The 24,023-nt window shown below is 41.6% G+C and overlaps 1 protein-coding gene and 2 pseudogenes across 5 annotated transcripts in view; 2 read left to right on the plus strand and 1 right to left on the minus strand.

Moving 5' to 3' along the window:
• Nucleotides 1-24,023, minus strand: part of LOC139765362 (uncharacterized) — a 574,294-nt gene that overhangs the window by 183,577 nt on the left and 366,694 nt on the right. The window lies entirely within an intron of this gene.
• Nucleotides 7,944-15,143, plus strand: LOC139765313 (cytochrome c oxidase subunit 2-like; annotated as a pseudogene).
• Nucleotides 15,255-16,992, plus strand: LOC139765314 (cytochrome c oxidase subunit 3-like; annotated as a pseudogene).

Raw genomic sequence — 24,023 nt, forward strand, 5'->3', positions numbered from 1 at the left:
AGGAGGGTGAAAGGCGTGCAAGGAATAGTGTGAATTGAAACGATGTGATATACCGAGGTCGACGAGCTGTCAATGAATTGAACCAGGGCATGTGAAATGTCTGGGGTAAACCATGGAAAGTTTTGTGAGGCCTGGATGTGGAAAGGGAGCTGTGGTTTCGGTGCATTACACATGACAGCTACAGACTGAGTGTAAACAAATGTGGCCTTTGTTGTCTTTTACTAGCACTACCTCGCACGCGTGTGGGGGAGGGGAATGCTATTTTGTGTGTGGCGGGGTGGCGATGGGAATGGATGAAGGCAGCAAGTATGAATATGTACATGTATATATATTGGAAAGGATCACAATTTTGCACGTGATCAAGATATTCCTATGAGTCCACGGGGAAAATGAAACATGAAAAGGTTCCCAAGTGCACTTTCGTGTAATAATCACATCATCAGGGGAGACACAAGAGAAAAATGTAACAGTCAGTTGATATGCATCCTAGCTTCGTCTCTTCGATGTATATCATCAGTCAGAAGGAGATGGAGCAAGTATTTTGAAGGTTTGTTGAATGTGTTAGATGATAGAGTGGCAGATATAGGGTGTTTTGGTCGAGGTGGTGTGTGAAGTGAGAGGGTCAGAGAGAATGGCTTGGTAAACAGAGAAGAAGCAGTAAAAACGTTGAGGAAGCCAGCAAGGGCAGCGGGTCTGGATGGTACTGCAGCGGAATTTATTAAAAAAGTGGGTGACTGTGTTGTTGATTGGTAGGTAAGGATATCAAAAGTATGTATGGAGCATGGTATAGTGCCTGAGGATTGGCAGAATGCATGCATAGTCCCAATGTATAAAGGCAAAGGGGATAAAGGTAAATATTCACATTAATGATACTTAAGTTTATTGAGTATTCCTGGGAAATTATGTGGGAGGGTATTGACTAAGAGGGTAAAGGCATGTACAGAGCATCAGATTGGGAAGAGCCCTGTGGTTTCAGAAGTGGCAGAAGATGAGTGGATCAGGTGTTTGCTTTAAAGAAACATGAAAAATACTTAGAAAACAGATGAAAAATACTTAGAAAACAGATGGATTTGTTTGTATATAGCATTTATGGATCTCCATGTAGCATTTATGGATCTCCAGTCAGCATGTGACAGGAGAGATAGAGATGCTTTGTGGAAGGTTTTAAGAGTATATGGTGTGGGAGGTAAGTTGCTAAAAGCAGTGAAAAGTTTTACCAAGGATGTAAGGCATGTGTATGAGTAGGAAGAGAGGAAAGTGATTGGTTCCCAGTGAATACCGATTTGTGGCAGGGGTGCGTAATGTCCCCATGGTTGTTTAATTGTTTATGGATGGAGTGGTTAAGGAAGTGAATGCAAGAGTTTTGGAGATAGGGGAAGTATGCAGTCTGTTGTTGATGAGAACTTGAAAAGTGATTCAGTTGTTCGCTGATGATACAGCACTGGTAGCTGATTCGGGTGAGAAACTGCAGAGGATGGTGACTGAGTTTGGTAAAGTGTGTGAAAGGAGAAATGTGAATAAGAGCAAGGTTAGGTGGAATGATGGGGTGAAAAAGATTTTGAGCAATTGGGGCCTGAACATACAGGAGGGGGAAAGACATGCAAGGAATAGAGTGAATTATAATGATGTGTTATACGAGGGTCGATGTTGTGTCAATGGATTAAACCAGGGCATGTAAAGCGTCTGGGGTAAACCATAGAAAGGTCTGTGAGTCCTGAAATTGGAAAGGGAGCTGTGGTTTCGGTGCATTACATATGACAGCTAGAGACTGAGTGTGAATGAATGTGGCCTTTTTGTCTTTTCCTGGTGATACCTCGCTGGAGGGAGGGGAGAATGCTATTTCCTGTGTGGTGGGGTGGCAACGGAAATGGATGAAGGCAGCAAGTACGAGTATGTACATGTGTATGTCTGTGTATTTATATGTATACCTTGAAATGTATACATATGTATAGGGGCATGTATGGGTGTTCATGCATATATTCATATGTATATGTGCATGTATGGGTGTTTATGTATATATATATGTGTATATGAGTGGTTGGGCCATTCTTCATCTGTTTCCTTGCGCTACCTCGCTGATGCAGGAAACAGCGATTAAGTATAATAAAAAAAAATACATGAATATAAATAAATTTTGTACAATGGCACTATGCAAGCATTCCGCCAATCCTCAGGCACCGCACCATGAATCATTTTTTTTTTTTTTTTCAAACTATTCGCCATTTCCCGCGTTAGCGAGGTAGCGTTAAGAACAGAGAACTGGGCCACTGAGGGAATATCCTCACCTGGCCCCCTTCTCTGTTCCTTCTTTTGGAAAATTAAAAAAAATTGAGAGGGGAGGATTTCCAGCCCCCCGCTCCCTCCCCTTTTAGTCGCCTTCTACGACACGCAGGGAATACGTGGGAAGTATTCTTTCTCCCCTATCCCCATGAATCATACATACATTAAATAACCTTACCAACCAGTCAACAATACAGTCACCCCCTTTTTTAATAAATTCCACTGCAATACCATCCAAACCTGCTGCCTTGCTGGCTTTCATCTATCGCAAAGCTTTTACTACCTCTCCTCTGTTTACCAAATCATTTTCCCTAACCCTCTCACTTTGCACACCACCTTGACCAAAACACCCTATATCTGCCACCATTGAAGCTTATTGATACAGTGGTTAAATTGATGTGAACTACTATTGACGTTTGTGTAAATAAATTAAACATTTCCTTTCCATAGCCAGAGGTTGAACCATTATGTGACATTCATTTTTTCATTTCATTTCAAGCTAGAAGTTTCAGTTTTCTAAATTGTTTCTTACATTTTTCACATGTATATATATGTATGTGTGTGTGTGTGTATAGGTGCATGTGTGTGTGTATATATATGTATGTGTGTGTGTGTGTATAGGTGCATGTGTGTGTGTGTGTGTGTATGTGTATATATATATGTATATTATCCCTGGGATAGGGGTGAAAGAATACTTCCCACGCATTCCTCGCGTGTCGTAGAAAGCGACTAGAGGGGACGGGAGCGGGGGGCCAGAAATCCTCCCCTCGTATTTTTTTAACTTTCTAAAATGGGAAACAGAAGAAGGAGTCATGCGGGGAGTGCTCATCCTCCTCGAAGGCTCAGATTGGGGTGCCTAAATGTGTGTGGATGTAACCAAGATGTGAAAAAAGGAGAGATAGGTAGTATGTTTGAGGAAAGGAACCTGGATGTTTTGGCTCTGAGTGAAACGAAGCTCAAGGGTAAAGGGGAAGAGTGGTTTGGGAATGTCTGGGGAGTAAAGTCAGGGGTTAGTGAGAGGACAAGAGCAAGGGAAGGAGTAGCAGTACTCCTGAAACAGGAGTTGTGGAAGTATGTGATAGAATGTAAGAAAGTAAATTCTCGATTAATATGGGTAAAACTGAAAGTTGATGGAGAGAGATGGGTGATTATTGGTGCATATGCACCTGGGCATGAGAAGAAGGATCATGAGAGGCAAGTGTTTTGGGAGCAGCTGAATGAGTGTGTTAGTGGTTTTGATGCACGAGACCGGGTTATAGTGTTGGGTGATTTGAATGCAAAGGTGAGTAATGTGGCAGTTGAGGGAATAATTGGTATACATGGGGTGTTCAGTGTTGTAAATGGAAATGGTGAAGAGCTTGTAGATTTATGTGCTGAAAAAGGACTGATGATTGGGAATACCTGGTTTAAAAAGCGGGATATACATAAGTATACTTATGTAAGTAGGAGAGATGGCCAGAGAGCATTATTGGATTACGTGTTAATTGACAGGCGCGCGAAAGAGAGACTTTTGGATGTTAATGTGCTGAGAGCTGCAACTGGAGGGATGTCTGATCATTATCTTGTGGAGGCTAAGGTGAAGATTTGTATGGGTTTTCAGAAAAGAAGAGTGAATGTTGGGGTGAAGAGGGTGGTGAGAGTAAGTGAGCTTGGGAAGGAGACTTGTGTGAGGAAGTACCAGGAGAGACTGAGTACAGAATGGAAAAAGGTGAGAACAATGGAAGTAAGGGGAGTGGGGGAGGAATGGGATGTATTTAGGGAATCAGTGATGGACTGCGCAAAAGATGCTTGTGGCATGAGAAGAGTGGGAGGTGGGTTGATTAGAAAGGGTAGTGAGTGGTGGGATGAAGAAGTAAGAGTATTAGTGAAAGAGAAGAGAGAGGCATTTGGACGATTTTTGCAGGGAAAAAATGAAATTGAGTGGGAGACGTATAAAAGAAAGAGACAGGAGGTCAAGAGAAAGGTGCAAGAGGTGAAAAAAAGGGCAAATGAGAGTTGGGGTGAGAGACTATCAGTAAATTTTAGGGAGAATAAAAAGATGTTCTGGAAGGAGGTAAATAAAGTGCGTAAGACAAGGGAGCAAATGGGAACTTCAGTGAAGGGCGCAAATGGGGAGGTGATTACAAGTAGTGGTGATGTGAGAAGGAGATGGAGTGAGTATTTTGAAGGTTTGTTGAATGTGTTTGATGATAGAGTGGCAGATATAGGGTGCTTTGGTCGAGGTGGTGTGCAAAGTGCGAGGGTTAGGGAAAATGAGTTGGTAAACAGAGAAGAGGTAGTAAAAGCTTTGCGGAAGATGAAAGCCGGCAAGGCAGCAGGTTTGGATGGTATTGCAGTGGAATTTATTAAAAAAGGGGGTGACTGTATTGTTGACTGGTTGGTAAGGTTATTTAATGTATGTATGACTCATGGTGAGGTGCCTGAGGATTGGTGGAATGCGTGCATAGTGCCATTGTACAAAGGCAAAGGGGATAAGAGTGAGTGCTCAAATTACAGAGGTATAAGTTTGTTGAGTATTCCTGGCAAATTATATGGGAGGGTATTGATTGAGAGGGTGAAGGCATGTACAGAGCATCAGACTGGGGAAGAGCAGTGTGGTTTCAGAAGTGGTAGAGGATGTGTGGATCAGGTGTTTGCTTTTAAGAATGTATGTGAGAAATAGTTAGAAAAGCAAATGGATTTGTATGTAGCATTTATGGATCTGGAGAAGGCATATGATAGAGTTGATAGAGATGCTCTGTGGAAGGTATTAAGAATATATGGTGTGGGAGGCAAGTTGTTAGAAGCAGTGAAAAGTTTTTATCGAGGATGTAAGGCATGTGTACGTGTAGGAAGAGAGGAAAGTGATTGGTTCTCAGTGAATGTAGGTTTGCGGCAGGGGTGTGTGATGTCTCCATGGTTGTTTAATTTGTTTATAGATGGGGTTGTTAGGGAGGTGAATGCAAGAGTTTTGGAAAGAGGGGCAAGTATGAAGTCTGTTGGGGATGAGAGAGCTTGGGAAGTGAGTCAGTTGTTGTTCGCTGATGATACAGCGCTGGTGGCTGATTCATGTGAGAAACTGCAGAAGCTGGTGACTGAGTTTGGTAAAGTGTGTGAAAGAAGAAAGTTAAGAGTAAATGTGAATAAGAGCAAGGTTATTAGGTACAGTAGGGTTGAGGGTCAATTCAATTGGGAGGTGAGTTTGAATGGAGAAAAACTGGAGGAAGTGAAGTGTTTTATATATCTGGGAGTGGATCTGGCAGCGGATGGAACCATGGAAGCGGAAGTGGATCATAGGGTGGGGGAGGGGGCGAAAATTCTGGGAGCCTTGAAGAATGTGTGGAAGTGGAAGTCGAGAACATTATCTCAGAAAGCAAAAATGGATATGTTTGAAGGAATAGTGGTTCCAACAATGTTGTATGGTTGCGAGGCGTGGGCTATGGATAGAGTTGTGCGCAGGAGGATGGATGTGCTGGAAATGAGATGTTTGAGGACAATGTGTGGTGTGAGGTGGTTTGATCGAGTAAGTAACGTAAGGGTAAGAGAGATGTGTGGAAATAAAAAGAGCGTGGTTGAGAGAGCAGAAGAGGGTGTTTTGAAATGGTTTGGTCACATGGAGAGAATGAGTGAGGAAAGATTGACCAAGAGGATATATGTGTCGGAGGTGGAGGGAATGAGGAGAAGAGGGAGACCAAATTGGAGGTGGAAAGATGGAGTGAAAAAGATTTTGTGTGATCGGGGCCTGAACATGCAGGAGGGTGAAAGGAGGGCAAAGAATAGAGTGAATTGGAGCGATGTGGTATACCGGGGTTGACGTGCTGTCAGTGGATTGAGTCAAGGCATGTGTATGGGGTGGGTTGGGCCATTTCTTTCCTCTGTTTCCTTGCGCTACCTCGCAAACGCGGGAGACAGCGACAAAGAAAAAAAATAAATAAATAAATAAATAAATTTTGTACAATGGCACTATGCAAGCATTCCGCCAATCCTCAGGCACCACACCATGAATCATACATACATTAAATAACCTTACCAACCAGTCAACATTACAGTCACCCCCTTTTTTAATAAATTCCACTGCAATACCATCCAAACCTGCTGCCTTGCTGGCTTTCATCTATCGCAAAGCTTTTACTACCTCTCCTCTGTTTACCAAATCATTTTCCCTAACCCTCTCACTTTGCACACCACCTTGACCAAAACACCCTATATCTGCCACTCTATCATCAAACACATTCAACAAACCTTCAAAATACTCACTCCATCTCCTTCTCACATCACCACTACTTGTTATCACCTCCCCATTAGCCCCGTTCACTAAAGTTCCCATCTGCTCCCTTGTCTTACGCACTTTATTTACCTCCTTCCAAAACATCTTTTTATTTTCCCTAAAATTTAATGATACTCTCTCACCCCAACTTTCATTTGCCCTCTTTTTCACCTCTTGCACCTTTCTCTTGACCTCCTGCCTCTTTCTTTTATACATCTCCCACTCATTTGCATTTTTTCCCAGCAAAAATCGTCCAAATGCCTCTCTCTTCTCTTTCACTAATAAATCTTACTTCTTCATCCCACCACTCACTACCCTTTCTAATCACCCCACCTCCCACGCTTCTCATGCCACAAGCATCTTTTGCGCAAGCCATCACTGCTTCCCTAAATACATCCCATTCCTCCCCCACTCCCCTTACCACCTTTGTTCTAACCTATTTCTATTCTGTACTCAGTCTCTCCTGGTACTTCCTCACACAAGTCTCCTTCCTAGGCTCACTTACTATCACCACTCTCTTCACCCCAACAAATAAAAAGAGCATGGTTGAGAGAGCAGAAGAGGGTGTTTTGAAATGGTTTGGGCACATGGAGAGAATGAGTGAGGAAAGATTGACCAAGAGGATATATGTGTCGGAGGTGGAGGGAACGAGGAGAAGTGGGAGACCAAATTGGAGGTGGAAAGATGGAGTGAAAAAGATTTTGAGTGATCGGGGCCTGAACATGCAGGAGGGTGAAAGGCGGGCAAGGAATAGAGTGAATTAGATCGATGTGGTATACTGGGGTCGACGTGCTGTCAATGGATTGAATCAGGGCATGTGAAGTGTCTGGGGTAAACCATGGAAAGTTCTGTGGGGCCTGGATGTGGAAAGGGAGCTGTGGTTTTGGGCATTATTGCATGACAGCTAGAGACTGAGTGTGAACGAATGGGGCCTTTGTTGTCTTTTCTTAGCGCTACCTCGCACACATGAGGGGGGAGGGGATGTTATTCCATGTGTGGCGAAGTGGCGATGGGAATGAATAAAGGCAGACAGTGTGAATTGTGTGCATGGGTTTATATGTATGTGTCTGTGTGTGTATATATATGTGTACATTGAGATGTATGGGTATGTATATTTGCGTGTGTGGACGTGTATGTATATACATGTGTAGGGGGTGGGTTGGGCCATTTCTTTCATCTGTTTCCTTGCGCTACCTCGCAAACGAGGGAGACAGCGACAAAGCAAAATAAATAAACTATATATATTTTCCCTGGGGATAGGGGAGAAAGAATACTTCCCACGTATTCCCTGCGTGTCGTAGAAGGTGACTAAAAGGGAAGGGACGGGGGCTGGAAATCCTCCTCTCTCAGGTTTTTTTTAATTTTCTAAAAGAAGGAACAGAGAAGGGGGCCAGGTGAGGATATTCCCTCAAAGGTCCAGTCATCTGTTCTTAACACTACATTGCTAACACGGGAAATGGCGAATAGTATGAAAAAAAATGGATGTGTTGAAAATGAAATGTTTGAGGACAATATGGGGTGTGAGGTGGTTTGATCAAGTAAGTAATGAAAGGGCGGGAGAGGTGTGTGGTAGTAGAAGTGTGGTTTAGGGAGCAGAAGAGGGTGTGTTGAAATGGTCTGGACACATGGAGAGAATGAGTGAGAAGGAGTTGACAAAGATGGTGAGTGTATCGAAGGTGGAGAGAACAAGGAGAATTGGGAGACCAAATTGGAGGTGGAAGGATGGACTGAAGGAGATTCTGAGCGATCAGGGCCTGGACATACAAGAGGGTGAAGAGTGTGCAGGGAAGAGAGTGAATTGGATCAATGTGGTGTACCAGGGTCGATGTGCTGTCAATGGATTGAGACAGTGCATAGGAAGCATCTGGGGCAGTTCATGGAAAGGTCTCTGGGGGAAGGATGTGAAAGGAAGCTGTGGTTTCAGTGCATTACATTACATTATATGGGAGGGTACTGAATGAGAAGGTAAAGGCATGTACAGAGCATCAGACTGGGGAAGAGCAGTGTGGTTTCAGAAGTGGTAGAGGATGTGTGGATCAGGTGTTTGTTTTGAAGAATATATGTGAGAAATACTTAAAAAACAGTTGGATTTGCATGTAGCATTTATGGATCTCGAGAAAGCATATGATAGGGTTGATAGAGATGCTTTGTGGAAGGTTTTAAGAGTACATGGTGAGAGAGGTAAGCTGCTAGAAGCATGTAAGGATGTAAGACATGCACGAGTAGGAAGAAAGGAAAGTGATTGGTTCCCAGTGAATGTTGGTCTGCAGCAGCGATGCGTGATGTATCCATGGGTGTTAATTTGTTTATGGATGGGGTGGTTAGGGAGGTAAATGCAAGAGTTTTGGAAAGAGGGGCAAGTATGCAGACTGTTGTGGATGAGAGGGCTTGGAAAGCGAGTCAGTTGTTATTCAGTGATCCTACAGCGCTGGTGGCCGATTTGGGTGAGAAACTGCATAGGTTGGTGACTGAGTTTGGTAAAGCATGTGAAAGAAGAAAGTTGGGAGTAAATGTAAATAAGAGCAAGGTTATTAGGTTCAGTATGGCTGAGAGACAAGCTAACTGGGAGGTAAATTTGAATGGAGAAAAGCTGGAGGAAGTGAAGTGTTTTAGATATCTGGGAGTGGATTTAGCAGCAGATGGAACCATGGAAGCAGAATTGAGTCACAGGGTGGGGGAGGGGTCAAAGGTTCTGAGAGTGTTGGAGAATGAGTGGAAGGCGAGAACGTTATCTTGGAGAGCAAAAATGAGTATGTTTGAAAGAATAGTGGTTACAGCAATGTCATATGGGTGTGAGGCATGGGCTACAGATAGGATTGTGCAGATGAGAGTGGATGTGTTGGAAATGAAATGTTTGCGTACAATATGGGGTGTGAGGTGGTTTGATCGTTTAAATAATGAAAGGGTAAGAGATATGTGGTAATAAAAACAGTGGATGATAGAGCAGAAGAGTGTGTATTGAAATGGTTTGGACACATGGACAGAATGAGTGAGGAAAGATTGACATAGAGGATATATGTGTCAGAGGTAAAGGGAAGAAGGAGAAGAGGGAGACCAAATTGAAGGTGGAAGGATGGAGTGAAAAAGATTTTGAGTGATCAGGGCCCAAACATACAGGAGAGGGAGAGACGTGCAAGGAATAGTGGACTGGAACAATGTGGTATACAAGGGTCGACGTGCTGTCAATGGACTGAACCAAGGTATGTGAAGCATCTGGGTTAAACCATAGATAGGTCTGTGGGGTCTGGATGTGGATAGGGAGCTGTCATATCGGTGCATTACAAATGACAGCTAGAGACTGAGAGTGAAGGAATGTGGCCTGGTGCTACCTCATGGGAGCGGGGGTAGTGATGCTATTTCCTGTGTGGCACAGTAGTGACATGAACAGATGAAGGCAAACAAGTATAAGTATGTTCATGTGTAGATATGTTTGTGTCTGTGCACATGTAAGTTATTTTTCTATTTGTCATACTTAACTGCTGTCTCCCACATTAGCGAGGTAGCACATGGAAACAGACAAGGAATGGTCCAACCCACCCACATACACATGTATATACATAAACACCCACACATGCACATAAACATACATATACATACATATATATACATATATAGACATGTACATATTCATACTTGCTGCTTTCATCCATTCCCGTCGCCACCTTGCCAAACATGAAGTAACATTCAAGGTAGTGCCAGGAAAAGACATGTTGATATGTATTCCTATGAGTCCATAGGACTCATAAATTGTGATCCTTTCCAACAATGTTGACATGTATATGTATGTATATATGCATGTATGGGCATTTATGCATGGAATGAACCAAGGCATGTGAAGAGTATGGGGTAAACCATGGAAAGATATGTAGGGCCTGGATGTGCAAAGGGAGCTTTGGTTCAGTGCATTACACATGACAACTAGAGACTGAGTGTGAGCTAATGTGGCCTATTCATTGTCTTTTTCTGGAGGTAAGTCGCTGTAAGGAGAGGGACAGGCTATTTCCTATGTGGCAGGTAGTGACTGGAAGAGACGAAAGCAGCAAGTATTAATATAAGGGGAAACTGAAGGAGTCACGTGGGGAGTGCTCATCCTCCTCAAAGGCTCAGATTGGGGTGTCTAAATGTGTGTGGATGTAACCAAGATGAGAAAAAAGGAGAGATAGGTAGTATGTTTGAGGAAAGGAACTTGGGTGTTTTGGCACCGAGTGAAACAAAGCTCAAGGGTAAAGGGAAAGAGTGGTTTGGGAATGTCTTGGGAGTAAAGTCAGGGGTTAGTGAGAGGACAAGAGCAAGAGAAGGAGTAGCACTACTCCTGAAACAGGAGTGATGGTAGTATGTAAGAGAGTGTAAGAAAGTAAACTCTAGACTGATATGGGTAAAACTGAAAGTGGATGGAGACAGATGGGTGATTATTAGTGCATATGCACCTGGCGATGAGAAGAAAGATCATAAGAGGCAAGTGTTTTGGGAGCAGCTGAGTGAGTGAGTGTGTTAGTAGCTTTGATGCACGAGACCAGGTTATAGTGATGGGTAACTTGAATGCAAAGGTGAGTAATGTGGCAGTTGAGGGAATAATTGGCGTACATGGGGTATTCAGTGTTGTAAATAGAAATGGTGAAGAGCTTGTATATTTATGTGCTGAAAAAGAACTGGTGATTGAGAATACCTGGTTTAAATAGAGAGATATACATAAGTATACATATGTAAGTAGGAGAGATGGCCAGAGCGCTACATGATTACGTGTTAATTGATAGGCGTGCGAAACAGAGACTTTTGGATGTTAATGTGCTGAAAGGTGCATCTGGAGGGATGTCTGATCATTATCTTCTGGAGGCGAAGGTGAAGATTTGTAGAGGTTTTCAGAAAAGAAGAGAGAATATTAGGGTGAAGAGAGTGGTGAGAGTAAGTGAGCTTGGGAAGGAGACTTGTGAGGAAGTACCAGGAGAGACTGAGTACAGAATGGAAAAAAGGTGAGAACAAAGGACGTAAGGGGAGTGGGGGAGGAATGGGATTTATTTAGGGAAGCAGTGATGGCTTGCGCAAAAGATGCTTTTGGCATGAGAAGCATGGGAGGTGGGCAGATTAGAAAGGGTAGTGAGTGGTGGGATGAAGAAGTTAGATTATTAGTGAAAGAGAAGAGAGAGGCATTTGGACGATTTTTGCAGGGAAATAATGCAAATGACTGGGAGATGTATAAAAGAGGCATGAGGTCAAGAGAAGGGTGCAAGAGGTGAAAAAGAGGGCAAATGAGAGTTGGGATGAGAGAGTATCATTAAATTTTAGGGAGAATAAAAAGATGCTTTGGAAGGAGGTATATATAGTGCATAAGACAAGGAAACAAATGGGAACATCAGTGAAGGGGATAATGGGGAGGTGATAAGTAGTGGTGATGTGAGAAGGAGATGAAGTGAGTATTTTGAAGGTTTGTTGATTGTGTTAAATGACAGAGTGGTAGATATAGGGTGTTTTGGTCGAGGTGGTGTGCGAAGTGAGAGGGTTAGGGAGAATGATTTGGTAAACAGAGAAGTAGTAGTGAGAGCTTTGCAGAAGATGAAAGCCAGGAAGGCAGCGGTTTTGGATGGTATTGCAGTGGAATTTATTAAAAAAGGGGTTGACAGTGTTGTTGACTGGTTGGTGAGGATATTCAATGTATGTATTTTAAGGTGGCAGAATAATGCATAGGATTTAAGTTCCTAGCATGAAAAATTTCTTTTCCTAGAATTAATGGCAACAAGAAGGCATTTAGGATTTCAAGACAGAGCCTCTCCACTAATAGCGCAGCTAATTTTCTTCCACAATGATACCATAATCATTCTAATTGTAATTACCTCATTAGTAGGCTACATGATAGCATCGTTATCATTTAACATTTTAACTAACCGATTTTTACTTGAAAATGAAACAATTGAGATGACCTGACTATTTTACCAGCAATTATCTTAATAATCATTGCACTTCCATCTCTTCGACTACTTTATCTCCTAGATGACATAAACTCACCCAGGTTAACTATTAAGACCGTAGGTCATCAATGGTATTGAAGATACAAATATTCCATCTTCATAGTAGTAGAATTTGACTCTTATATGACCCCTCTCTAATGACTTAGAACAATTTGGATATCATCTTCTCAATGTAGATAACCGAATGGAAAATCCTATGGATAGACAAATTCGAGTTTTAGTAACCACAGCTGATGTAATTCACTCACGAGCAGTTCCGTCTTCAGGAGTAAAAACAGACGCTGTACCTGTCAGCTTCATACTTTCACGACCAGGTTTATTCTTTGGTCAATGTTCAGAGATATGCGGAGGCAATCATAGATTTATAACTATTATTTTTTTCTTTTTATTTTGCTTTGTCGCTGTCTCCCGCGTTTGCGAGGTAGCGCAAGGAAACAGACGAAAGAAATGGCCCAACCCACCCCCATACACATGTATATACACACACGTCCACACATGCAAATATACATACCTATACATCTCAATGTACACATATATATACACACACAGACACATACATATATACCCATGCACACAATTCACATTGTCTGCCTTTATTCATTCCCATCGCCACCTCGCCACACATGGAATACCATCCCCCTCCCCCCTCATGTGTGCGGGGTAGCACTAGGAAAAGACAACAAAGGCCTCATTCGTTCACACTCAGTCTCTAGCTGTCATGCAATAATGCCTGAAACCACAGTTCCCTTTCCACATCCAGGCCCCACACAGCTTTCCATGGTTTACCCCAGACGCTTCACATGCCCTGATTCAATCCACTGACAGCACGTCAACCCCGGTATACCACAACGATCCAATTCACTCTATTCCTTGCCCGCCTTTCACCCTCCTGCATGTTCAGGCTCCGATCACTCAAAATCTTTTTCACTCCATCTTTCCACCTCCAATTTGGTCTCCCACTTCTCCTCGTTCCCTCCACCTCCGACACATATCCTCCTGGTCAATCTTTCCTCACTCATTCTCTCCATGTGCCCAAACCATTTCAAAACACCCTCTTCTGCTCTCTCAACCACGCTCTTTTTCTTTCCACACATCTCTCTTACCCTTACATTACTTACTCGATCAAACCACCTCACACCACACATTGTCCTCAAACATCTCATTTCCAGCACATCCACCCTCCTGCGCACAACTCTATCCATAGGCCACGCCTTGCAACCATACAACATTGTTGGAACCACTATTCCTTCAAACATACCCATTTTTGCTTTCCGAGATAATGTTCTCGACTTCCACACATTCTTCAAGGCTCCCAGAATTTTCGCCCCCTCCCCCACCCTATGATTCACTTCCGCTTCCATGGTTCCATCTGCTGCCAGATCCACTCCCAGATATCTAAAACACTTTACTTCCTCCAGTTTTTCTCCATTCACACTTACCTCCCAATTGACTTGACCCTCAACCCTACTGTATCTAATAACCTTGCTCTTATTCACATTTACTCTTAACTTTCTTCTTTCACACACTTTACCAAACTCAGTCACCAGCTTCTGCAGTTTCTCACATGAATCAGCCACCAGCGCTGTATCATCAGCGAACAACAACTGACTCACTTCCCAAGCTCTCTCATCCACAACAGACTTCATACTTGCCCCTCTTTCCAAAACTCTTGCATTCACCTTTCTAACAACCCCATCCATAAACAAATTAAACAACCATGGAGACATTACACACCCCTGCCACAAACCTACATTCACTGAGAACCAATCACTTTCCTCTCTTCCTACACGTACACATGCCTTACATCCTCGATAAAAACTTTTCACTGCTTCTAACAACTTGCCACCCACACCATATATTCTTAATACCTTCCACAGAGCATCTCTATCCACTCTATCATATGCCTTCTCCAGATCCATAAATGCTACATACAAATCCATTTGCTTTTCTAACTATTTCTCACATACATTCTTCAAAGCAAACACCTGATCCACACATCCTCTACCACTTCTGAAACCACACTGTTCTTCCCCAATCTGATGCTCTGTACATGCCTTCACCCTCTCAATCAATACCCTCCCATATAATTTACCAGGAATACTCAACAAACTTATACCTCTGTAATTTGAGCACTCACTCTTATCCCCTTTGCCTTTGTACAATGGCACTATGCAAGCATTCCGCCAATCCTCAGGCACCTCACCATGAGTCATACATACATTAAATAACCTTACCAACCAGTCAACAATACAGTCACCCCCTTTTTTAATAAATTCCACTGCAATACTACTACTGTAATTAAATCAATTTCTACCAATTCACCCTCATCATGAGTAGCAACTTCAAGAGAAGATTCACCTGATGACTGATAAAAGTGTAGGTCTTTTAAACCTATTATGGTACCTAGATAACTCAGATGATTAAGATACCAAAAAATTAGTTAAATTATAATGCAAGATTGTAAAGATTTAGTTTTAAGGACATTTTTCTATGCTGCAAATAAGATCTCTAATATGATTAAACTTATTTATGATATTCATCACTAGTTTAGCTGTGTTTACCATCCTTCATTATTTCATTTTTCCAGCCAAAAAAACATATTTTTCCTGAGCAACCTTTTTGGTTGCTCAGGAAAAATTGAAAATGATAATTAGACTATTTTCTATCTTTGGACCTTTTAGTTTATTTTCGATTCCTTTAGACTGATTATCCACATTTATTGGAATTCTGTTTTTGCCAATATCCTATTGAGCTTCGCCTTCTCGATGATTAGGTATTTGATCAGAATTGAGGCAGACTCTCCACAACAAATTAAAGTCATTATTACTGAATTCACTCATCGCAGTCACACTAATCATAACTTCACTTTTTAGATTGGTTGTATTTAAAAATTCTTTAGGCCTCTTGCCTTATATCTTCACCAGATCAGGTCACATGGCTATAACTCTCTCATTAACACCTCCAATTTGAGTAACTCTAATCGTTTATGGTTGGTTTAAACATACTCAACATAAATTTCCCATTTAGTACCTCAGGGAACACCAAGAATTCTAATAACTTTCATAACTGTAACTGAATCTATCAGAAACAATTTGGCCATGAACTATAGCAATTTGATTGGCAGCTAGCATAATTGCTGCCCATCTTCTACTAACTCTCTTAGGACAATCCAGCCCTCATATAGATTCATCAACTTTACTATCAATTCTCATGATTTCTCAAATCCTCCTCCTATTAGAATGAGCTATTGTAGTTATCCAATCCTAGGTATTGATCGTTCTAGGAACTCTCTACACAAGAGAAATCAACTAATGCCATCTTCTCACAGATTCCACTCTTTTTTTCTTTTTTCTTTTAAACTATTCGCCATTTCCCACATTAGCAAGGTAGCGTTAAGAACAGAGGACTGGGCCTCTGAGGGAATATCCTCACCTGGCCCCCTTCTCTGTTCCTTCTTTTGGAAAATTAAAAAAAACAAGAGGGGAGGATTTCCAGCCCCCCGCTTCCTCCCCTTTTAGTCGCCTTCTACGACACGCAGGGAATATGTGGGAAGTATTCTTTTTCCCCTATCCCCTATCCCCAGGGATAAGATAAGATTCCACTCTTATCACTTAATAAACAAAAGACCATGACCACTAACCGGATCTATTAGAGCAATAATACTACTGAGTTAGTAAAATGATGTCAAGAAACTGATATCAGACTTCTCTTATAGGAGTAATTAGAACTATTCTAACAATTCAATGATGACGAGATGTTAGCCGAGAGGCCATTTATCAGGGTTTACACGCATCAGTAGTTAGTAAAGACCTTCAATGAGGTTTTTTTTTTTTTTTTTTTTATACTATTCGCTATTTCCCGCGATAGCGAGGTAGCGTTAAGAACAGAGGACTGGGCCTTTGAGGGAATATCCTCACCTGGACCTCTTCTCTGTTCCTTGTTTTGGAAAATTAAAAAAAAAAAAAAAAAAAAATGAGGTATAATTTCATTTACTGCATCAGAGGTTTTATTTTTCTTTTCATTTTTTTGAGCTTTTTTCATAAAAGATTATGCCCTACAATTAATATTGGAACCTCTTGACTGCCAGCTGGAATCCAGCCATATAACCCATTCCAGATCCCTGTTCTAAATACAACTATCTTAATTTCATCCGGAGCAACAGTAACATGAGCGCATTATTCTATCATAGAGTCTAAACACTCGGAAGCGATTCAAAGACTTTTCTTAACGATTCTATTAGGAACCTACTTTACTGCCCTTCAAGCATTAGAATATTTTGAAGCCACTTTCACTATTGCCGATTCAGCTTATGGTTCTACTTTTTTTGTAGCAACTGCATTACATGGTCTCCATGTAATCATTGGAACATTATTTTTAAGAGTCTGCTTATATCGGCTTTATATGTGCCACTTTTCATGTAATAATCATTTTGGATTTGAAGCTGCTGCATACTGACATTTCATCGATGTAGTTTGATTAATCCTTTACGTGTGCATCTACTGATAAGGGGGATAAACTTTTTAGTATACTAAGTACCTCCTCCTTCCAAGTGGAAATTCTAAACTAATTTAGAAAAGGCATGTACAGAGCATCAGATTGGGGAAGAGCAGTGTTGTTTCAAAAGTGGTTGAGGAGGTGTGGATCAGGTGTTTGTTTTGAAAAATGTATGTGAGAAATACTTAGAAGAACAAATGTATTTGTATGTAGCATTTATGAATCTGGAGAAGGCATATGATAGAGTTGATAGAGATCCTCTGTGGAAGGTATTAAGAAGTTGTTAGAGCAGTGAAAAGTTTTAATCGAGGATGTAAGGCATGTGTATGAGTAAAAAGAGAGGAAAGTGATTGGTTCTCAGTGAATGTTGGTTTATGGCAGGAGTGTGTGATGTCTCCATGGTTGTTTAATTTGTTTATGGATGGGGATGTTAGGGAGGTTAATGCAAGAGTTTTGGAAAGAGGGGCAAGTATGCAGTCTGTTGTGAATGAGAGAGCTTGGGAAGTGAGTCAGTTGTTGTTCACTGATGATACAGCGCTGGTGGCTGATTTGGATGAGAAACTGCAGAAGCTGATGACTGAGTTTGATAAAGTATATGAGAGAAAAAAGCTGGAAGTAAATGTGAATAAGAGTAAGGTTATAAGGTTCAGTAGGGTTGAGGTACAAGTTAACTGGGAGGTAAGCTTGAATAGAAAAAACTGGAGGACGTGGTGAAGTATTTTACATATTTGGGTGTGGATTTAGCAGCAGATGGAACCATGGAAACTGAAGTGATTAACAGGGTATGGGAGGGGACGAAGGTTCTGGGAGCACTGAAGAATGTGTGGAAGGAGAGATCATTATCTCGGAGCAAAAATGAGTGGGTTTGCAAGGCATGTAGATAGGGTTGTGCTGAGGAGGGTGGACGTGTTGGAATTGAAATGTTTGAGGACATGCTATGTGAGGTGTTTTGATGAAATAAGTAATGAAGGATAAGAGAGATGTGTGGTAATAAAAAGAGCGCAGTTGAGAGAGCAGAAAAGGGTGTATTGAAATGGTTTGGTCACATGGAGAGAATGAGTAAGGAAAGATTGTGAAACAGGATGTATGTGTCAGAGGTGGAGGGAACGAGAAGTGGGAGACCAGAATGGAGGTGGAAGGATGGAGTGAAAAAGATTTTGAGTGATCAGGGCCTGAACATACAGGAGGGTGAAAGGCGTGCAAGGAATAGAGTGAATTGAAACGATGTGATATACCAAGGTCGACGAGCTGTCAATGGATTGAACCAGGGCATGAAAAATATCTGGGGTAAACCATGGAAAGTTTTGTGAGGCCTGGATGTGGAAAGGGAGCTGTGGTTTCGGTGCATTACACATGACAGCTACAGACTGAATGTAAACAAATGTGAATTTTGTTGTCTTTTCCTAGCACTACCATGCGCGCTTGTGGGGGAGGGGAATGCTATTTCGTGTGTTGCAGGGTGACGATGGGAATGGAAGAAGGCAGCAAGTATGAATATGTACATGTGTATATATGTATATGTCTGTGTATGTATATATATATGTATATGTTCAAATGTATAGGTATATATATGTGCCTGTGTGGGCATTTATGTATATACATGTGTATGTGAGTGAGTTGGGCCATTCTTCATCTGTTTCTTTGTGCTACCTCGCTAACGCTGGAGACACACAGACATATACACAGACATACACACACAGATATATACATATCTACACATGCACATAATTCATAATCTGCCCATATTCATTCCCGTTGCAACCCTGCCACACATGAAAATGACAAGTCCCTACCCCAGCATGTGCGTGAGGTAGCGCTAGGAAAAGAGAGCAAAGGCCACATTCGTTCACACTCATCCTCTAGCTGTCATGTATAATACACAGAAACCACAGCTCTCTTTCCACATCCAGGCCCCACAAAACTTTCCATAGTTTATACCAGACGCTTCACATGCCCTGGTTCAATCCATTGACAGCACGTCAACCCCGGTATACCACATTGTTCCAATTCACTCTATTCCTTGCACGCCTTTCACCCTCCTGCATGTTCAGGCCACGATCACTCAAAATCTTTTTCACTCCATCTTTCCACCTCCAATTTGGTCTCGCACTTCTCCTCATTCCCTCCAGCTCTGACACATATATTGTCTTTGTCAATCTTTCCTCACTCATTCACTCCATGTGACCAAACCATTTCAAAACACCCTCTTCTGCTCTCTCAACCACACTCTTTTTATTACCACACATCTCTCTTACCCTTTCATTACTTACTTGATCAAACCACCTCACACCACATATTGTCCTCAAACATCTCATTTCCAGCACATCCACCCTCCTCCGCACAACTCTGTCTATAGCCCATGCCTCGCAACCATATAACATGATGGAACCACCATTCCTTCAAACATACCCATTTTTGCTTTCCAAGATAACGTTCTCAATTTCCACACATTTTTCAGCGCTCCCAGAACTTTCGCCCCCTCCTCCACCCTATGATTCACTTCCGCTTCCATGGTTCCTTCCGCTGCCAAATCCACTCCCAGATATCTAAAACACTTCACTTCCTCCAGTTTTTCTCCATTCAAACTTACCTCCCTACTGACTTGTCCCTCAACCCTACTGCACCTAATAACCTTGCTCTTATTCACATTTACTCTCAGCTTTCTTCTTTCACACACTTTACCAAACTCAGTCTCCAGCTTCAGCAGTTTCTCACCTGAATCAGCCACCAATGCTGTATCATCAGCGAACAACAACTGACTCACTTCCCAAGCCCTCTCATCCACAACAGACTGCATACTTGCCCCTCTCTCCAAAACACTTGCATTCACCTCCCCATCCATAAAAATATTAAACAACCTTGGAGACATCATGCACCCCTGCCGCAAACCATCATTCACTGACAACCAATCACTTTCCTCTTTTCCTACACGTACACATGCCTTAAATCCTCGATAAAAACTTTTCATTGCTTCTAACAACTTGCCTCCCACACCATATATTCTTAATACCTTCCACAGAGCATCTCTATCAACTTGCTGTCATATGCCTTTTCCAGATCCATAAATGCTACGTACAAATCCATTTGCTTTTCTAAGTATTTCTCACCTACATTCTTCAAAGCAAACACCTAATCCACACATCCTCTACCACTTCTGAAACCACACTGCTCTTCCCCAATCTGATGCTCTGCACTATGCAAGCATTCTGCCAATCCTCAGGCACCTCACCATGAGTGATTTTATTATTTTATTTTATTTATTTATTTTGCTTTGTCGCTGTCTCCCGCGTTTGCGAGGTAGCGCAAGGAAACAGATGAAAGAAATGGCCCAACCCACCCCCATACATATGTATATACATACACGTCCACATATGCAAATATACATACCCATACATCTCAATGTACACATATATATACACACACAGACACATACATAAATACACAAGCTTACAATTCACAATGTCTGCCTTTATTCATTCCCATCGCCACCTCGCCACACATGAAATAACATCCCCCTCCCCCCTCGTGTGCGAGGTAGCGCTAGGAAAAGACAACAAAGGCCCCATTCATTCATACTCAGTCTCCAACTGTCATGCAATAATGCCCAAAACCACAGCTCCCCCCCACATTATTATTGTTATTATTATACTTTGTCGCTGTCTTCCGCGTTAGCGAGGTAGGGCAAGGAAACAGATGAAAGGATGGCCCAACCCACCCCCATACACATGTATATACATACACGTGTGTATATGAGTCATACATACATTAAATGATCCTACCAACCAGTCAACAATACAGTCACCCCCTTTTTTAATAAATTCCACTGCAATACCATCCAAACCCGCTGCCTTGCTGGCTTTCATCTTCTGCAAACCTTTCACCACCTTTTCTCTGTTTACCAAATCACACTCCCTAACCCCTCTCACTTTGCACACCACCTCAATGAAAACACCCTATATCTGCCACTCTATCATCAAACACAATCAACAAAGCTTCAAAATACTCACTCCATCTCCCTCTCACATCACCACTACTTGTTATCACCTCCCCATTAGCACCCTTCACTGATGTTCCCATTTGTTCCCTTGTCTTACGCACTTTATTTACCTCCTTCCAAAACATCTTTTCATTCTCCCGAAAATTTAATGACACTCTCTCACCCCAACTCTCATTTGCCCTCTTTTTAATCTTATCTATTTCATTTGTAACACTAATCATGTTTTATTCTTATATTAATCGTATCATTCATTCAAAAAAAGCAATTCCTGGCCAAGAAAAAATATCACCATTTGAATGTGGATTTGACCCTTAAGGATCAGCATGCATTCCGTTTCCTTTAAAGTTCTTCCTAATCACTGTTATTTTTTCAATTTTTGATGTACAAATTACACTATCACTACCATCAGCATGCACTATAAACCTATCAAAATTAATCTCATGATTTTCCGTGGGACTTAAAATTCTTTTATTTCTTTTATTGGGACTATATGTTGAATGGCATTCTGGAGCCCTTGAATGATCTCAATGGGATTATAGTCAACGATGATATGTAACTTGCACTCACAAGGTGTTATATTTAACTAACCTCACTTCAATTAGAAAGCTAAGATTTGCTCTTAGGTTCGACCTAAGCCTTGGTTTAATTAACCTCTAATTAAATTTTGGTAGAAGCTAAAAAGAGGCTTATCACTGTTAATTATTTCACTGAAATTTCATTTTCCTACCAACGAAGTATTTGTGGAATGAAAAAATCTAACTTATTTTCAAAGTGGTTCAATTCTGTTTATGCATCTTTTTCAAAATGTAACGTTTAACATTACATTTTCAATGTAAAGATGAAGATCAATCTCTTCTAAAAATATATTCTTATACCCCAGGTAAACTAAACCTCATTTGCAGCTTCAATACAATATTCTAAAAATTAAATCATGCGAGTAACAAAGCATGATTAAAACAACATTAACTCAAAAAAATACAGTTTTTATGAAAAACTTTAAGTCTTACCCTATCTTATTTCAATATAACTAGAGCCTCTTATTAAATCATTATGACCTCCCTGTCCACCTAAATATTCTGATCAAACCCCGGCAAACTTTTTCTAACCGAGCATCAACCTTTAATGTCAATCTAGGAGGTAGAAACCCTGATAAATGAAGAAAAAATCACATTAAACCTACAAAATTAGAAATGGAAAAAAGATAAATTGACTTCAAATTATCTATTCATATTATATCATTCTCTGTCACTGTCTCCAGCATTAGCGATGTAGTGCAAGGAAACAGATGAAGAAAGGCCAAACCCATCCACATACACATGGATATACATAAACATCCACACACGCACATATACATACCTATACATTTCAACATATACATATATATACATTTTTTTTTTCTTGCTTTGTCGCTGTCTCCCGCGTTTGCGAGGTAGCGCAAGGAAACAGACGAAAGAAATGGCCCAACCCACCCCCATACACATGTATATACATACGTCCACACACGCAAATATACATACCTACACAGCTTTCCATGGTTTACCCCAGACGCTTTACATGCCCTGATTCAATCCACTGACAGCACTTCAACCCCGGTATACCACATCGATCCAATTCACTCTATTCCTTGCCCTCCTTTCACCCTCCTGCATGTTCAGGCCCCAATCACACAAAATCTTTTTCACTCCATCTTTCCACCTCCAATTTGGTCTCCCACTTCTCCTCGTTCCCTCCACCTCCGACACATATATCCTCTTGGTCAATCTTTCCTCACCCATTCTCTCCATGTGACCAAACCATTTCAAAACACCCTCTTCTGCTCTCTCAACTACGCTCTTTTTATTTCCACACATCTCTCTTACCCTTACGTTACTTACTCGATCAAACCACCTCACACCACACATTGTCCTCAAACATCTCATTTCCAGCACATCCATCCTCCTGCGCACAACTCTATCCATAGCCCACGCCTCGCAACCATACAACATTGTTGGAACCACTATTCCTTCAAACATACCCATTTTTGCTTTCCGAGATAATGTTCTCGACTTTCACACATTCTTCAAGGCTCCCAGAATTTTCGCCCCCTCCCCCACCCTATGATCCACTTCTGCTTCCATGGTTCCATCCGCTGCCAGATCCACTCCCAGATATCTAAAACACTTTACTTCCTCCAGTTTTTCTCCATTCAAACTTACCTCCCAATTGACTTGACCCTCAACCCTACTGTACCTAATAACCTTGCTCTTATTCACATTTACTCTTAACTTTCTTCTTTCACACACTTTACCAAAATCAGTCACCAGCTTCTGCAGTTTCTCACATGAATCAGCCACCAGCGCTGTATCATCAGCGAACAACAACTGACTCACTTCCCAAGCTCTCTCATCCCCAACAGACTTCATACTTGCCCCTCTTTCCAAAATTCTTGTATTCTCCTCCCTAACAACCCCATCCATAAACAAATTAAACAACCATGGAGACATCACACACCCCTGCCACAAACCTACATTCACTGAGAACCAATCACTTTCCTCTCTTCCTACACGTACACACGCCTTACATCCTCGATAAAAACTTTTCACTGCTTCTAACAACTTGCCTCCCACACCATATATTCTTAATACCTTCCACAGAGCATCTCTATCAACTCTATCATATGCCTTCTCCAGATCCATAAATGCTACATACAAATCCATTTGCTTTTCTAAGTATTTCTCACATACATTCCTCAAAGCAAACACCTGATCCACACATCTTCTACCACTTCTGAAACCACACTGCTCTTCCCCAATCTGATGCTCTGTACATGCCTTCACCCTCTCAATCAATACCCTCCCATATAATTTACCAGGAATACTCAACAAACTTATACCTCTGTAATTTGAGCATTCACTCTTATCCCCTTTGCCTTTGTACAATGGCACTATGCACGCATTCCGCCAATCCTCAGGCACCTCACCATGAGTCATACATACATTAAATAACCTTACCAACCAGTCAATAATACAGTCACCCCCTTTTTAAATAAATTCCACTGCAATAC

Source organism: Panulirus ornatus, chromosome 54 (assembly GCF_036320965.1).
Source record: "Panulirus ornatus isolate Po-2019 chromosome 54, ASM3632096v1, whole genome shotgun sequence".
NCBI classification, from domain to species: domain Eukaryota; kingdom Metazoa; phylum Arthropoda; class Malacostraca; order Decapoda; family Palinuridae; genus Panulirus; species Panulirus ornatus.